This window comes from Camelus ferus, chromosome 20 (genome assembly GCF_009834535.1).
Source record: "Camelus ferus isolate YT-003-E chromosome 20, BCGSAC_Cfer_1.0, whole genome shotgun sequence".
Lineage (NCBI taxonomy): Eukaryota > Metazoa > Chordata > Mammalia > Artiodactyla > Camelidae > Camelus > Camelus ferus.
In genome coordinates this window covers 465,951-482,439 of record NC_045715.1, presented here as the reverse complement: position 1 = coordinate 482,439, position 16,489 = coordinate 465,951, and positions in this window count along the sequence as shown.

The following is a 16,489-nucleotide window of genomic DNA, read 5'->3' as shown; positions in this document are numbered from 1 at the left end:
GTGTGTGAAAGCCGTTTTAAACAAGCATGTTGGGAACACAAAGATTCTTTTCAGTTGCCAACTCCACTTCATACATACATATGGGGAGGTACTAGCTCCTAAACGGGTTTACAGTGAAAATTGCAGAAAATTCAAACAGGCTCTAGGAAACAGACTAAGAAACGAGAGTAAAAGATTCTCCTGCAACCAGTTCCCTTTGTGCTAGATGAACGAACGTCTCGCCACATGCTCAGTTCTGAGAGGTAAATGTGATTTTAAGCCATACTTCACCAATCTTGTTGGGAACACAAAGTTTCTTTTCAGTTGCACACTCCAGTCCATACTTATATATGGGTAGGTACTAGCTCCAACTCGGTTTTTCAGTGAAAACTGCAGGAACTTCATACAGGCACTGGGAAACAGACTGAGAAACCGGAGTAAAAGTATCCCCTTCATCCAGTTCTCTTTGTCCTACATGAAAGAACATCTCTCCACATGCTCAGTTCTGAGAGATAATTGTGTGTGAAAGCCGCCCTTAAACTAGCTTGTTGGAAGCACAAAGTTTCTTTTCAGTTGCAAACTCCACTTCATACATATATATGTGGAGGTACGAGCTCCAACACGGTTTTACAATGAAAACTGCTGGAAAATCAAACCAGCACTAGGAAACAGAATGAGAAACCAGACTAAAAATTTCACCTGCAACCCTTTCCATTTGTGCTAAACGAACGAAATCTCTCCACATGCTCCGATCTGAGAGATAATTTTGTGTGAAAGCCGTCCTTCACCTAGCTTGTTGGGAACACAAAGTTTCTTTTCAGTTGCAAATTCCACTCAATACATATATATGGGGAGGTACAATCACCAACTCGTATTTACAGTGAAAACTGCAAGAACTTCAAACGGGCACTAGGAAACAGACTGAGAAAATAGAGTAAAGTTTACTCTGCAACTCTTTCCTTTTATGGTAGATGAACGAACGTCTCTCCACATGCTCACTTCTGAGAGATAATTGTGTGTGAAAGCCTTCCTTCAACTAGATTGTTGGGAACACAAAGTTTCTTTTCTGTTGCAAAACCCACTCCATACATATATATGGGTAGATACTAGCTCCAAATCAGTTTTACAGTGAAAACTACAGGAATTCTAACAGGCAATAGGAAACAGACTGAGAAACGAGAGAAAAAGTTTCCCCTGCAACCCGTAAACTTTGTGCTAGATGAACGAAAGTCTCTCCACATGCTCAGTTCTGAGAGATTATTGTGTATGAAAGCCGTACTTCACATAGCTTCTTGGGAACATAAAGTTTCTTTTCAGTTGCAAACTCCACTAATTACAAATATATGGGTTGGTACAAGCTCCAACTCGGTTTTACAGAGAAAACTGCTGGAACTTCAAACCGGCACTAGGAAACAGACTGAGAATCCAGAGTAAAATTTTCTCCTGCAACCCGTTCCCGTTTTGCTAGATGAACGAACGTCTATCCACATGCTCAGTTCTGAGAGATAAGTGTGTGTGAAAGACGTACTTCACCTAGCTTGTTGGGAACACAAACTTTCTTTTCAATTACAAATACCAATCCATACATATGTTTGGGGAGGTACTAGCTCCAACTCGGTTTTAAATTGAAAAATGCAGGAACTTCAAACCGGCACTAGGAAACAGACTGAGAATCCAGAGTAAAAGTTTCTCCTGCAACCCGTTCATTTTCGGCTAGATGAACGAACTTCTCTCCAAATGCTCAGTTCTGAGATATAAGTGTTTGTGAAAGCAGTTTTCACTTAGATTATTGGGAACAAAAGTTTCTTTTCACTAGCAAACCCACCCCAACATACTTATGGGAATTACTAGCTCCTAATCGGTTTTACAGTTAAAACTGCAGAAATTTCAAACAGGCACTAGGAAACAGACTGAAAAAAAAGAGTAAAAGTTCCTCTGCAACCCGTTCATTTTGTGCTCGATGAAGGAACGTCTCTCCACATGCTCACATCTGAGAGATAATTGTGTGTGAAAGCATTCCTTCAACTAGCTTGTTGGGAACACAAAGTTTCTTTTCTGTTGAAAACCCCACACCATACATATATATGGGTAGGTACTAGCTCCAACCCGGTTTTACACTCAAAATTGCAGGAAATTCTTATCGGCACTAGGAATCAGACTGAGAAACCGGAGTAAAAGTATCCCCTGCAACCCGTTCACTTTGTGCTAGATGAAAGAACGTCTCTCCACATGCTCATTTCTGAGAGATAATTGTGTGTGTAAGCCGATCTTCAGCAAGCTTGTTGGAAACACAAAGTTTCTTTTCAGGTGCAAACTCCACTTCATACATATACATGTGGAGGTACGAGCTAAAAACACGGTTTTACAGTGAAAACTGCAGGAAATCAAACCGGCACTAGGAAACAGACTGAGAAACCAGACTAAAATTTTCACCTGCAACCCGTTCCCTTTGTGCTAGATGAACGAACATCTCTCCACATGCTCAGTTCTGAGAGATAATTGTGTGTGAAAGCCGTCCTTCAACTAGATTTTTGGGAACCCAAAGTTCCTTTTAAGTTGCAAACTCCACTCCATACATATATATGGGTAGGTACAAGCTCCAGCTCGGTTTACAGTGAAAACTGCATGAACTTCAAACCGGCACTAGGAAACAGACTTAGAATCCAGAGTAAAATTTTCTCCTGCAACCCTTTCCCTTGTGCTAGATGAATGAACGTCTCTCCACATGCTCATTTCTGGGAGATAAGTGTGTGTGAAACACGTGCTTCAACTAGCTTGTTTGGAACACAAAGTTTCTTTTCAGTTACAAATTCCACTCCATACATATATATAGGGAGGTATTAGCTCCAACTCTGTTTTAAAGTGAAAACTGCAGGAACTTCAAACCGGCACTGGGAAACAGGCTGTGAAACCGGAGTAAAAGTATCCCCTTCAATCAGTTCTCTTTGTCCTACATGAAAGAACGTCTCTCCACATGCTCAGTTCTGAGATATAAGTGTGTGTGAAAGCCGTTTTAAACAAGCATGTTGGGAACACAAAGATTCTTTTCAGTTGCCAACTCCACTTCATACATACATATGGGGAGGTACTAGCTCCTAAACGGGTTTACAGTGAAAATTGCAGAAAATTCAAACAGGCTCTAGGAAACAGACTAAGAAACGAGAGTAAAAGATTCTCCTGCAACCAGTTCCCTTTGTGCTAGATGAACGAACGTCTCGCCACATGCTCAGTTCTGAGAGGTAAATGTGATTTTAAGCCATACTTCACCAATCTTGTTGGGAACACAAAGTTTCTTTTCAGTTGCACACTCCAGTCCATACTTATATATGGGTAGGTACTAGCTCCAACTCGGTTTTTCAGTGAAAACTGCAGGAACTTCATACAGGCACTGGGAAACAGACTGAGAAACCGGAGTAAAAGTATCCCCTTCATCCAGTTCTCTTTGTCCTACATGAAAGAACATCTCTCCACATGCTCAGTTCTGAGAGATAATTGTGTGTGAAAGCCGCCCTTAAACTAGCTTGTTGGAAGCACAAAGTTTCTTTTCAGTTGCAAACTCCACTTCATACATATATATGTGGAGGTACGAGCTCCAACACGGTTTTACAATGAAAACTGCTGGAAAATCAAACCAGCACTAGGAAACAGACTGAGAAACCAGACTAAAAATTTCACCTGCAACCCTTTCCATTTGTGCTAAACGAACGAAATCTCTCCACATGCTCCGATCTGAGAGATAATTTTGTGTGAAAGCCGTCCTTCACCTAGCTTGTTGGGAACACAAAGTTTCTTTTCAGTTGCAAATTCCACTCAATACATATATATGGGGAGGTACAATCACCAACTCGTATTTACAGTGAAAACTGCAAGAACTTCAAACGGGCACTAGGAAACAGACTGAGAAAATAGAGTAAAAGTTTACTCTGCAACTCTTTCCTTTTATGGTAGATGAACGAACGTCTCTCCACATGCTCACTTCTGAGAGATAATTGTGTGTGAAAGCCTTCCTTCAACTAGATTGTTGGGAACACAAAGTTTCTTTTCTGTTGCAAAACCCACTCCATACATATATATGGGTAGATACTAGCTCCAAATCAGTTTTACAGTGAAAACTACAGGAATTCTAACAGGCAATAGGAAACAGACTGAGAAACGAGAGAAAAAGTTTCCCCTGCAACCCGTAAACTTTGTGCTAGATGAACGAAAGTCTCTCCACATGCTCAGTTCTGAGAGATTATTGTGTATGAAAGCCGTACTTCACATAGCTTCTTGGGAACATAAAGTTTCTTTCAGTTGCAAACTCCACTAATTACAAATATATGGGTTGGTACAAGCTCCAACTCGGTTTTACAGAGAAAACTGCTGGAACTTCAAACCGGCACTAGGAAACAGACTGAGAATCCAGAGTAAAATTTTCTCCTGCAACCCGTTCCCGTTTTGCTAGATGAACGAACGTCTATCCACATGCTCAGTTCTGAGAGATAAGTGTGTGTGAAAGACGTACTTCACCTAGCTTGTTGGGAACACAAACTTTCTTTTCAATTACAAATACCAATCCATACATATGTTTGGGGAGGTACTAGCTCCAACTCGGTTTTAAATTGAAAAATGCAGGAACTTCAAACCGGCACTAGGAAACAGACTGAGAATCCAGAGTAAAAGTTTCTCCTGCAACCCGTTCATTTTCGGCTAGATGAACGAACTTCTCTCCAAATGCTCAGTTCTGAGATATAAGTGTTTGTGAAAGCAGTTTTCACTTAGATTATTGGGAACAAAAGTTTCTTTTCACTAGCAAACCCACCCCAACATACTTATGGGAATTACTAGCTCCTAATCGGTTTTACAGTTAAAACTGCAGAAATTTCAAACAGGCACTAGGAAACAGACTGAAAAAAAAGAGTAAAAGTTCCTCTGCAACCCGTTCATTTTGTGCTCGATGAAGGAACGTCTCTCCACATGCTCACATCTGAGAGATAATTGTGTGTGAAAGCATTCCTTCAACTAGCTTGTTGGGAACACAAAGTTTCTTTTCTGTTGAAAACCCCACACCATACATATATATGGGTAGGTACTAGCTCCAACCCGGTTTTACACTCAAAATTGCAGGAAATTCTTATCGGCACTAGGAATCAGACTGAGAAACCGGAGTAAAAGTATCCCCTGCAACCCGTTCACTTTGTGCTAGATGAAAGAACGTCTCTCCACATGCTCATTTCTGAGAGATAATTGTGTGTGTAAGCCGATCTTCAGCAAGCTTGTTGGAAACACAAAGTTTCTTTTCAGGTGCAAACTCCACTTCATACATATACATGTGGAGGTACGAGCTAAAAACACGGTTTTACAGTGAAAACTGCAGGAAATCAAACCGGCACTAGGAAACAGACTGAGAAACCAGACTAAAAATTTTCACCTGCAACCCGTTCCCTTTGTGCTAGATGAACGAACATCTCTCCACATGCTCAGTTCTGAGAGATAATTGTGTGTGAAAGCCGTCCTTCAACTAGATTTTTGGGAACCCAAAGTTCCTTTTAAGTTGCAAACTCCACTCCATACATATATATGGGTAGGTACAAGCTCCAGCTCGGTTTACAGTGAAAACTGCATGAACTTCAAACCGGCACTAGGAAACAGACTTAGAATCCAGAGTAAAATTTCTCCTGCAACCCTTTCCCTTGTGCTAGATGAATGAACGTCTCTCCACATGCTCATTTCTGGGAGATAAGTGTGTGTGAAACACGTGCTTCAACTAGCTTGTTTGGAACACAAAGTTTCTTTTCAGTTACAAATTCCACTCCATACATATATATAGGGAGGTATTAGCTCCAACTCTGTTTTAAAGTGAAAACTGCAGGAACTTCAAACCGGCACTGGGAAACAGGCTGTGAAACCGGAGTAAAAGTATCCCCTTCAATCAGTTCTCTTTGTCCTACATGAAAGAACGTCTCTCCACATGCTCAGTTCTGAGATATAAGTGTGTGTGAAAGCCGTTTTAAACAAGCATGTTGGGAACACAAAGATTCTTTTCAGTTGCCAACTCCACTTCATACATACATATGGGGAGGTACTAGCTCCTAAACGGGTTTACAGTGAAAATTGCAGAAAATTCAAACAGGCTCTAGGAAACAGACTAAGAAACGAGAGTAAAAGATTCTCCTGCAACCAGTTCCCTTTGTGCTAGATGAACGAACGTCTCGCCACATGCTCAGTTCTGAGAGGTAAATGTGATTTTAAGCCATACTTCACCAATCTTGTTGGGAACACAAAGTTTCTTTTCAGTTGCACACTCCAGTCCATACTTATATATGGGTAGGTACTAGCTCCAACTCGGTTTTTCAGTGAAAACTGCAGGAACTTCATACAGGCACTGGGAAACAGACTGAGAAACCGGAGTAAAAGTATCCCCTTCATCCAGTTCTCTTTGTCCTACATGAAAGAACATCTCTCCACATGCTCAGTTCTGAGAGATAATTGTGTGTGAAAGCCGCCCTTAAACTAGCTTGTTGGAAGCACAAAGTTTCTTTTCAGTTGCAAACTCCACTTCATACATATATATGTGGAGGTACGAGCTCCAACACGGTTTTACAATGAAAACTGCTGGAAAATCAAACCAGCACTAGGAAACAGACTGAGAAACCAGACTAAAAATTTCACCTGCAACCCTTTCCATTTGTGCTAAACGAACGAAATCTCTCCACATGCTCCGATCTGAGAGATAATTTTGTGTGAAAGCCGTCCTTCACCTAGCTTGTTGGGAACACAAAGTTTCTTTTCAGTTGCAAATTCCACTCAATACATATATATGGGGAGGTACAATCACCAACTCGTATTTACAGTGAAAACTGCAAGAACTTCAAACGGGCACTAGGAAACAGACTGAGAAAATAGAGTAAAAGTTTACTCTGCAACTCTTTCCTTTTATGGTAGATGAACGAACGTCTCTCCACATGCTCACTTCTGAGAGATAATTGTGTGTGAAAGCCTTCCTTCAACTAGATTGTTGGGAACACAAAGTTTCTTTTCTGTTGCAAAACCCACTCCATACATATATATGGGTAGATACTAGCTCCAAATCAGTTTTACAGTGAAAACTACAGGAATTCTAACAGGCAATAGGAAACAGACTGAGAAACGAGAGAAAAAGTTTCCCCTGCAACCCGTAAACTTTGTGCTAGATGAACGAAAGTCTCTCCACATGCTCAGTTCTGAGAGATTATTGTGTATGAAAGCCGTACTTCACATAGCTTCTTGGGAACATAAAGTTTCTTTTCAGTTGCAAACTCCACTAATTACAAATATATGGGTTGGTACAAGCTCCAACTCGGTTTTACAGAGAAAACTGCTGGAACTTCAAACCGGCACTAGGAAACAGACTGAGAATCCAGAGTAAAATTTTCTCCTGCAACCCGTTCCCGTTTTGCTAGATGAACGAACGTCTATCCACATGCTCAGTTCTGAGAGATAAGTGTGTGTGAAAGACGTACTTCACCTAGCTTGTTGGGAACACAAACTTTCTTTTCAATTACAAATACCAATCCATACATATGTTTGGGGAGGTACTAGCTCCAACTCGGTTTTAAATTGAAAAATGCAGGAAATTCAAACCGGCACTAGGAAACAGACTGAGAATCCAGAGTAAAAGTTTCTCCTGCAACCCGTTCATTTTCGGCTAGATGAACGAACTTCTCTCCAAATGCTCAGTTCTGAGATATAAGTGTTTGTGAAAGCAGTTTTCACTTAGATTATTGGGAACAAAAGTTTCTTTTCACTAGCAAACCCACCCCAACATACTTATGGGAATTACTAGCTCCTAATCGGTTTTACAGTTAAAACTGCAGAAATTTCAAACAGGCACTAGGAAACAGACTGAAAAAAAAGAGTAAAAGTTCCTCTGCAACCCGTTCATTTTGTGCTCGATGAAGGAACGTCTCTCCACATGCTCACATCTGAGAGATAATTGTGTGTGAAAGCATTCCTTCAACTAGCTTGTTGGGAACACAAAGTTTCTTTTCTGTTGAAAACCCCACACCATACATATATATGGGTAGGTACTAGCTCCAACCCGGTTTTACACTCAAAATTGCAGGAAATTCTTATCGGCACTAGGAATCAGACTGAGAAACCGGAGTAAAAGTATCCCCTGCAACCCGTTCACTTTGTGCTAGATGAAAGAACGTCTCTCCACATGCTCATTTCTGAGAGATAATTGTGTGTGTAAGCCGATCTTCAGCAAGCTTGTTGGAAACACAAAGTTTCTTTTCAGGTGCAAACTCCACTTCATACATATACATGTGGAGGTACGAGCTAAAAACACGGTTTTACAGTGAAAACTGCAGGAAATCAAACCGGCACTAGGAAACAGACTGAGAAACCAGAATAAAATTTTCACCTGCAACCCGTTCCCTTTGTGCTAGATGAACGAACATCTCTCCACATGCTCAGTTCTGAGAGATAATTGTGTGTGAAAGCCGTCCTTCAACTAGATTTTTGGGAACCCAAAGTTCCTTTTAAGTTGCAAACTCCACTCCATACATATATATGGGTAGGTACAAGCTCCAGCTCGGTTTACAGTGAAAACTGCATGAACTTCAAACCGGCACTAGGAAACAGACTTAGAATCCAGAGTAAAATTTTCTCCTGCAACCCTTTCCCTTGTGCTAGATGAATGAACGTCTCTCCACATGCTCATTTCTGGGAGATAAGTGTGTGTGAAACACGTGCTTCAACTAGCTTGTTTGGAACACAAAGTTTCTTTTCAGTTACAAATTCCACTCCATACATATATATAGGGAGGTATTAGCTCCAACTCTGTTTTAAAGTGAAAACTGCAGGAACTTCAAACCGGCACTGGGAAACAGGCTGTGAAACCGGAGTAAAAGTATCCCCTTCAATCAGTTCTCTTTGTCCTACATGAAAGAACGTCTCTCCACATGCTCAGTTCTGAGATATAAGTGTGTGTGAAAGCCGTTTTAAACAAGCATGTTGGGAACACAAAGATTCTTTTCAGTTGCCAACTCCACTTCATACATACATATGGGGAGGTACTAGCTCCTAAACGGGTTTACAGTGAAAATTGCAGAAAATTCAAACAGGCTCTAGGAAACAGACTAAGAAACGAGAGTAAAAGATTCTCCTGCAACCAGTTCCCTTTGTGCTAGATGAACGAACGTCTCGCCACATGCTCAGTTCTGAGAGGTAAATGTGATTTTAAGCCATACTTCACCAATCTTGTTGGGAACACAAAGTTTCTTTTCAGTTGCACACTCCAGTCCATACTTATATATGGGTAGGTACTAGCTCCAACTCGGTTTTTCAGTGAAAACTGCAGGAACTTCATACAGGCACTGGGAAACAGACTGAGAAACCGGAGTAAAAGTATCCCCTTCATCCAGTTCTCTTTGTCCTACATGAAAGAACATCTCTCCACATGCTCAGTTCTGAGAGATAATTGTGTGTGAAAGCCGCCCTTAAACTAGCTTGTTGGAAGCACAAAGTTTCTTTTCAGTTGCAAACTCCACTTCATACATATATATGTGGAGGTACGAGCTCCAACACGGTTTTACAATGAAAACTGCTGGAAAATCAAACCAGCACTAGGAAACAGACTGAGAAACCAGACTAAAAATTTCACCTGCAACCCTTTCCATTTGTGCTAAACGAACGAAATCTCTCCACATGCTCCGATCTGAGAGATAATTTTGTGTGAAAGCCGTCCTTCACCTAGCTTGTTGGGAACACAAAGTTTCTTTTCAGTTGCAAATTCCACTCAATACATATATATGGGGAGGTACAATCACCAACTCGTATTTACAGTGAAAACTGCAAGAACTTCAAACGGGCACTAGGAAACAGACTGAGAAAATAGAGTAAAAGTTTACTCTGCAACTCTTTCCTTTTATGGTAGATGAACGAACGTCTCTCCACATGCTCACTTCTGAGAGATAATTGTGTGTGAAAGCCTTCCTTCAACTAGATTGTTGGGAACACAAAGTTTCTTTTCTGTTGCAAAACCCACTCCATACATATATATGGGTAGATACTAGCTCCAAATCAGTTTTACAGTGAAAACTACAGGAATTCTAACAGGCAATAGGAAACAGACTGAGAAACGAGAGAAAAAGTTTCCCCTGCAACCCGTAAACTTTGTGCTAGATGAACGAAAGTCTCTCCACATGCTCAGTTCTGAGAGATTATTGTGTATGAAAGCCGTACTTCACATAGCTTCTTGGGAACATAAAGTTTCTTTTCAGTTGCAAACTCCACTAATTACAAATATATGGGTTGGTACAAGCTCCAACTCGGTTTTACAGAGAAAACTGCTGGAACTTCAAACCGGCACTAGGAAACAGACTGAGAATCCAGAGTAAAATTTTCTCCTGCAACCCGTTCCCGTTTTGCTAGATGAACGAACGTCTATCCACATGCTCAGTTCTGAGAGATAAGTGTGTGTGAAAGACGTACTTCACCTAGCTTGTTGGGAACACAAACTTTCTTTTCAATTACAAATACCAATCCATACATATGTTTGGGGAGGTACTAGCTCCAACTCGGTTTTAAATTGAAAATGCAGGAACTTCAAACCGGCACTAGGAAACAGACTGAGAATCCAGAGTAAAAGTTTCTCCTGCAACCCGTTCATTTTCGGCTAGATGAACGAACTTCTCTCCAAATGCTCAGTTCTGAGATATAAGTGTTTGTGAAAGCAGTTTTCACTTAGATTATTGGGAACAAAAGTTTCTTTTCACTAGCAAACCCACCCCAACATACTTATGGGAATTACTAGCTCCTAATCGGTTTTACAGTTAAAACTGCAGAAATTTCAAACAGGCACTAGGAAACAGACTGAAAAAAAAGAGTAAAAGTTCCTCTGCAACCCGTTCATTTTGTGCTCGATGAAGGAACGTCTCTCCACATGCTCACATCTGAGAGATAATTGTGTGTGAAAGCATTCCTTCAACTAGCTTGTTGGGAACACAAAGTTTCTTTTCTGTTGAAAACCCCACACCATACATATATATGGGTAGGTACTAGCTCCAACCCGGTTTTACACTCAAAATTGCAGGAAATTCTTATCGGCACTAGGAATCAGACTGAGAAACCGGAGTAAAAGTATCCCCTGCAACCCGTTCACTTTGTGCTAGATGAAAGAACGTCTCTCCACATGCTCATTTCTGAGAGATAATTGTGTGTGTAAGCCGATCTTCAGCAAGCTTGTTGGAAACACAAAGTTTCTTTTCAGGTGCAAACTCCACTTCATACATATACATGTGGAGGTACGAGCTAAAAACACGGTTTTACAGTGAAAACTGCAGGAAATCAAACCGGCACTAGGAAACAGGCTGAGAAACCAGAATAAAAATTTCACCTGCAACCCTTTCCATTTGTGCTAAACGAACGAAATCTCTCCACATGCTCCGATCTGAGAGATAATTTTGTGTGAAAGCCGTACTTCACCTAGCTTGTTGGGAACACAAAGTTTCTTTTCAGTTGCAAATTCCACTCAATACATATATATGGGGAGGTACAATCACCAACTCGTATTTACAGTGAAAACTGCAAGAACATCAAATGGGCACTAGGGAACAGACTGAGAAAATAGAGTAAAAGTTTACTCTGCAACTCTTTCCTTTTATGGTAGATGAACGAACGTCTCTCCACATGCTCACTTCTGAGAGATAATTGTGTGTGAAAGCCTTCCTTCAACTAGATTGTTGGGAACACAAAGTTTCTTTTCTGTTGCAAAACCCACTCCATACATATATATGGGTAGATACTAGCTCCAAATCAGTTTTACAGTGAAAACTACAGGAATTCTAACAGGCAATAAGAAACAGACTGAGAAACAAGAGAAAAAGTTTCCCCTGCAAACCGTAAACTTTGTGCTAGATGAACGAAAGTCTCTCCACATGTTCAGGTCTGAGAGATAATTGTGTGTGAAAGCCGTCCTTCAACTAGATTTTTGGGAACCCAAAGTTCCTTTTAAGTTGCAAACTCCACTCCATACATATATATGGGTAGGTACAAGCTCCAGCTCGGTTTACAGTGAAAACTGCATGAACTTCAAACCGGCACTAGGAAACAGACTTAGAATCCAGAGTAAAATTTTCTCCTGCAACCCTTTCCCTTGTGCTAGATGAATGAACGTCTCTCCACATGCTCATTTCTGGGAGATAAGTGTGTGTGAAACACGTGCTTCAACTAGCTTGTTTGGAACACAAAGTTTCTTTTCAGTTACAAATTCCACTCCATACATATATATAGGGAGGTATTAGCTCCAACTCTGTTTTAAAGTGAAAACTGCAGGAACTTCAAACCGGCACTGGGAAACAGGCTGTGAAACCGGAGTAAAAGTATCCCCTTCAATCAGTTCTCTTTGTCCTACATGAAAGAACGTCTCTCCACATGCTCAGTTCTGAGATATAAGTGTGTGTGAAAGCCGTTTTAAACAAGCATGTTGGGAACACAAAGATTCTTTTCAGTTGCCAACTCCACTTCATACATACATATGGGGAGGTACTAGCTCCTAAACGGGTTTACAGTGAAAATTGCAGAAAATTCAAACAGGCTCTAGGAAACAGACTAAGAAACGAGAGTAAAAGATTCTCCTGCAACCAGTTCCCTTTGTGCTAGATGAACGAACGTCTCGCCACATGCTCAGTTCTGAGAGGTAATGTGATTTTAAGCCATACTTCACCAATCTTGTTGGGAACACAAAGTTTCTTTTCAGTTGCACACTCCAGTCCATACTTATATATGGGTAGGTACTAGCTCCAACTCGGTTTTTCAGTGAAAACTGCAGGAACTTCATACAGGCACTGGGAAACAGACTGAGAAACCGGAGTAAAAGTATCCCCTTCATCCAGTTCTCTTTGTCCTACATGAAAGAACATCTCTCCACATGCTCAGTTCTGAGAGATAATTGTGTGTGAAAGCCGCCCTTAAACTAGCTTGTTGGAAGCACAAAGTTTCTTTTCAGTTGCAAACTCCACTTCATACATATATATGTGGAGGTACGAGCTCCAACACGGTTTTACAATGAAAACTGCTGGAAAATCAAACCAGCACTAGGAAACAGACTGAGAAACCAGACTAAAAATTTCACCTGCAACCCTTTCCATTTGTGCTAAACGAACGAAATCTCTCCACATGCTCCGATCTGAGAGATAATTTTGTGTGAAAGCCGTCCTTCACCTAGCTTGTTGGGAACACAAAGTTTCTTTTCAGTTGCAAATTCCACTCAATACATATATATGGGGAGGTACAATCACCAACTCGTATTTACAGTGAAAACTGCAAGAACTTCAAACGGGCACTAGGAAACAGACTGAGAAAATAGAGTAAAAGTTTACTCTGCAACTCTTTCCTTTTATGGTAGATGAACGAACGTCTCTCCACATGCTCACTTCTGAGAGATAATTGTGTGTGAAAGCCTTCCTTCAACTAGATTGTTGGGAACACAAAGTTTCTTTTCTGTTGCAAAACCCACTCCATACATATATATGGGTAGATACTAGCTCCAAATCAGTTTTACAGTGAAAACTACAGGAATTCTAACAGGCAATAGGAAACAGACTGAGAAACGAGAGAAAAAGTTTCCCCTGCAACCCGTAAACTTTGTGCTAGATGAACGAAAGTCTCTCCACATGCTCAGTTCTGAGAGATTATTGTGTATGAAAGCCGTACTTCACATAGCTTCTTGGGAACATAAAGTTTCTTTTCAGTTGCAAACTCCACTAATTACAAATATATGGGTTGGTACAAGCTCCAACTCGGTTTTACAGAGAAAACTGCTGGAACTTCAAACCGGCACTAGGAAACAGACTGAGAATCCAGAGTAAAATTTTCTCCTGCAACCCGTTCCCGTTTTGCTAGATGAACGAACGTCTATCCACATGCTCAGTTCTGAGAGATAAGTGTGTGTGAAAGACGTACTTCACCTAGCTTGTTGGGAACACAAACTTTCTTTTCAATTACAAATACCAATCCATACATATGTTTGGGGAGGTACTAGCTCCAACTCGGTTTTAAATTGAAAAATGCAGGAACTTCAAACCGGCACTAGGAAACAGACTGAGAATCCAGAGTAAAAGTTTCTCCTGCAACCCGTTCATTTTCGGCTAGATGAACGAACTTCTCTCCAAATGCTCAGTTCTGAGATATAAGTGTTTGTGAAAGCAGTTTTCACTTAGATTATTGGGAACAAAAGTTTCTTTTCACTAGCAAACCCACCCCAACATACTTATGGGAATTACTAGCTCCTAATCGGTTTTACAGTTAAAACTGCAGAAATTTCAAACAGGCACTAGGAAACAGACTGAAAAAAAAGAGTAAAAGTTCCTCTGCAACCCGTTCATTTTGTGCTCGATGAAGGAACGTCTCTCCACATGCTCACATCTGAGAGATAATTGTGTGTGAAAGCATTCCTTCAACTAGCTTGTTGGGAACACAAAGTTTCTTTTCTGTTGAAAACCCCACACCATACATATATATGGGTAGGTACTAGCTCCAACCCGGTTTTACACTCAAAATTGCAGGAAATTCTTATCGGCACTAGGAATCAGACTGAGAAACCGGAGTAAAAGTATCCCCTGCTACCCGTTCACTTTGTGCTAGATGAAAGAACGTCTCTCCACATGCTCATTTCTGAGAGATAATTGTGTGTGTAAGCCGATCTTCAGCAAGCTTGTTGGAAACACAAAGTTTCTTTTCAGGTGCAAACTCCACTTCATACATATACATGTGGAGGTACGAGCTAAAAACACGGTTTTACAGTGAAAACTGCAGGAAATCAAACCGGCACTAGGAAACAGGCTGAGAAACCAGAATAAAAATTTCACCTGCAACCCTTTCCATTTGTGCTAAACGAACGAAATCTCTCCACATGCTCCGATCTGAGAGATAATTTTGTGTGAAAGCCGTCCTTCACCTAGCTTGTTGGGAACACAAAGTTTCTTTTCAGTTGCAAATTCCACTCAATACATATATATGGGGAGGTACAATCACCAACTCGTATTTACAGTGAAAACTGCAAGAACTTCAAACGGGCACTAGGAAACAGACTGAGAAAATAGAGTAAAAGTTTACTCTGCAACTCTTTCCTTTTATGGTAGATGAACGAACGTCTCTCCACATGCTCACTTCTGAGAGATAATTGTGTGTGAAAGCCTTCCTTCAACTAGATTGTTGGGAACACAAAGTTTCTTTTCTGTTGCAAAACCCACTCCATACATATATATGGGTAGATACTAGCTCCAAATCAGTTTTACAGTGAAAACTACAGGAATTCTAACAGGCAATAGGAAACAGACTGAGAAACGAGAGAAAAAGTTTCCCCTGCAACCCGTAAACTTTGTGCTAGATGAACGAAAGTCTCTCCACATGCTCAGTTCTGAGAGATTATTGTGTATGAAAGCCGTACTTCACATAGCTTCTTGGGAACATAAAGTTTCTTTTCAGTTGCAAACTCCACTAATTACAAATATATGGGTTGGTACAAGCTCCAACTCGGTTTTACAGAGAAAACTGCTGGAACTTCAAACCGGCACTAGGAAACAGACTGAGAATCCAGAGTAAAATTTTCTCCTGCAACCCGTTCCCGTTTTGCTAGATGAACGAACGTCTATCCACATGCTCAGTTCTGAGAGATAAGTGTGTGTGAAAGACGTACTTCACCTAGCTTGTTGGGAACACAAACTTTCTTTTCAATTACAAATACCAATCCATACATATGTTTGGGGAGGTACTAGCTCCAACTCGGTTTTAAATTGAAAAATGCAGGAACTTCAAACCGGCACTAGGAAACAGACTGAGAATCCAGAGTAAAAGTTTCTCCTGCAACCCGTTCATTTTCGGCTAGATGAACGAACTTCTCTCCAAATGCTCAGTTCTGAGATATAAGTGTTTGTGAAAGCAGTTTTCACTTAGATTATTGGGAACAAAAGTTTCTTTTCACTAGCAAACCCACCCCAACATACTTATGGGAATTACTAGCTCCTAATCGGTTTTACAGTTAAAACTGCAGAAATTTCAAACAGGCACTAGGAAACAGACTGAAAAAAAAGAGTAAAGTTCCTCTGCAACCCGTTCATTTTGTGCTCGATGAAGGAACGTCTCTCCACATGCTCACATCTGAGAGATAATTGTGTGTGAAAGCATTCCTTCAACTAGCTTGTTGGGAACACAAAGTTTCTTTTCTGTTGAAAACCCCACACCATACATATATATGGGTAGGTACTAGCTCCAACCCGGTTTTACACTCAAAATTGCAGGAAATTCTTATCGGCACTAGGAATCAGACTGAGAAACCGGAGTAAAAGTATCCCCTGCTACCCGTTCACTTTGTGCTAGATGAAAGAACGTCTCTCCACATGCTCATTTCTGAGAGATAATTGTGTGTGTAAGCCGATCTTCAGCAAGCTTGTTGGAAACACAAAGTTTCTTTTCAGGTGCAAACTCCACTTCATACATATACATGTGGAGGTACGAGCTAAAAACACGGTTTTACAGTGAAAAC